Genomic DNA, 2,747 nt, shown 5'->3' with positions numbered 1-2,747 from the left:
TTTTGAACTGCGGTGTTGGAAAAGACTCTTGAGAGTCCCTTGGACTGCAAGGAGATGCAACCAGTCCATTCTAAAGGAGATCAGCCCTGGGATTTCTTTGGCAGGAAAGATGCTAAAGCTGAAACTCCAGTACTTTGGCCACCTCATGCGAAGAGTTGACTCGTTGGAAAAGACTCTGATGCTGGGAGGGATTGGGAGCAAGAGGGGAAGGGGATGACAGAGGATGAGATGGCTGGAAGGCATCACTGACTTGATGGACGTGAGTCTGAGTGAACTCCGGGAGTTGGTGATGGACAGGAAAGCCTGGCGTGATGCGATTCATGGAGTCACAAAGAGTCGGACATGACTGAGTGACTGAACTGAACTGAAAGCTATTCAGTTATGGCTACACAGACCAACTGCCCTGACTTTAACAATCATCAAAGTATCTTCCTGTCAACCAATAAGCATTGATTATTGATCGCCAGCCATAACCCCCCAAACCTCTGAAATCTGAAGAAATAAAAGACATAGTCAATTAGTTCCTAGAGCTACTAAAGCAAATTACTAAAAACCGTGTGGCTTAAAACAAGAGAAATTTATTATCTCATAGTGCTTGAGGTAAGAAGTCTCAAATCAAGGTGTCAATAGGGCCATACTCCCTCCAAAGGCTGCAGAGAAGAATTTGATTTTGACTGTTCTAGCTTCTATGTTTTCTGGAAATCCTTGGCATTCTTTGGCTTGTGGTAGCATAACTCTGCCTCTGTCTTTCCTTGGCTGTCTTCCCTCTGTGTATCTATGTTTCTATCCTTATAAGGACTCTAGCCCTTAGAATAGGGCCCACCCTAAGCCCAAATTTCATCCTAACCAATTATATCTAGAAAAACTCATTTTAAAATAGAGTCACATTCTGAGGTTCTGGATGGACATAAATTTTAGAGGGGGCATTATTTAACCCTACACAGTCTGTGGTTGAGAAGCATTTACTCTGATTGGGTTTTCCCTAAATTTTTTTATTGAGGAAGCTTGTTACTATGGGAGACACATGGCTCAGAGAGAAGAAAGCATTTAAGTCATCTGCTGGATTAGGGAAAAGGTGTGGATGATGTGGAACTTGAATGGAGCCTTAATAGAATTTAGTCTGATGCAAGGGACAAGGTAAACTATTCTGGGTCATGGAGATGAAAAAAAATTCATGAGCAAGGACTATGAATCAATAGCTCTATTGTAAACAAGTGAATTATTCGACCTCATATTCACTGAGACTGTGATTCTTGAGGACGTATGTTTTCAGGCAAGAGTACTGTTCCCAAGGCCTAGCCTCTTCTACATAGCTGGGAAGGATGGTTGTTTGGAAAGAAGATAAGTGTCAGTGTGTGTGTGAGAGAGTGTGTGTGTACGTGTGTGTGCATTCAACAGATGGGGCATTGGGGAATTTAACTTTATACAATGAATACAGCTTGTCTGTCTCCTTGCAAGGAAGAAGCTGAGGATGATAGCAAGAGGGCATTATATACTTTATAATCATAAAACCTTAAGAGAGAAGATGGGTGATACTCATTTAATATCTGAGAAGAGTAAAAAAAAGCACATGAAAAGATGCTCAATATCACTAATTATTAGAGAAATGCAAATCAAAAGTACAATGAGGTATCACCTCACACCAGTCAGAATGGCCATCATCAAAAAGTCTACAAATAATAAGTGCTGGTAAGGGTGCACAGAAAAGGGGATTCTCCTACACTATTGCTGGGAATGTAAATTGGTACAGCCACTATGGAGAACAGTATGGAGGTGCCTTAAAAAACTAAAAATAGGGGCAACTCTGGTGTTTCAGTGGTAAAGAATCTGCCTGCCAATGCAGGAGACATGGGTTCGATCCATGATTTGGGAAGATCCCACACCCCGTGGAGCAACTAAGCCCATGCACGAAAACTATTGTGCCTGTGCTCCAGAGCATAAGAGCCACAACTACTCAGCCCACGTGCTATGACTACTGAAGTCTGGGCACCCTAGAGCCCATGCTCCGCAACAAGAGAAGCCCCACAATGAGAACACTGTGCACAACAAAAGAAAGACCTGCATAGGAACGAAGGCCCAGCACAGTTATAAAATAAATAGTATTATTTAAAGAAAACTAAAAATAGAGCCACAGGGATAGAAAAGGTCAGTTTTCATTCCAATCCCAAAGAAAGGCAATGCCAAAGAACGCTCTATCTGGTACACAATCACACTCATCTCACACGCTAATGATCAATTCTCCAAGCCAGGCTTTGATAGTATGTGAACCGTGAACTTCCAGATGTTCAAGCTGGATTTAGAAAAGGCAGAGGAACCAGAGACCAAATTGCCAATATCCGTTGGATCATCAAAAAAGCAAAAGAGTTACAGAAAAACACCTATTTCTGCTTTATTGACTATGCCAAAGCCTTTGACTGTGTGGACCACAACAAACTCTGGAAAATCCTTAAAGAGATGGGAATACCAGACCACCTGACCTGCCTCTTGAGAAACCTTTGTGCAGGTCAGGAAGCAACAGTTAGAACTGGACATGGAACAACAGACTGGTTCCAAATTGGGAAAGGAGTATGTCAAAGCTGTATATTATCACCCTGCTTAGTTAACTTATATGCAGAGTACATCATGAGAAACTCTGGGCTGGATGAAGCACAAGCTGGAATCAAGATTGCCAGAAGAAATATCAATAACCTCAGATATGTAGATGACACCATCCTTATGGCAGAAAGAAAAGAACTAAAGAGCCTCTT

The sequence above is a fragment of the Bison bison genome, unplaced genomic scaffold (genome assembly GCF_000754665.1).
Source record: "Bison bison bison isolate TAMUID 2011002044 unplaced genomic scaffold, Bison_UMD1.0 scf7180017864139, whole genome shotgun sequence".
In the NCBI taxonomy this organism is placed as follows: Eukaryota; Metazoa; Chordata; class Mammalia; order Artiodactyla; family Bovidae; genus Bison; species Bison bison.
The sequence above is the reverse complement of the archived record's forward strand: the minus strand, read 5'-3'. Positions refer to the sequence as shown.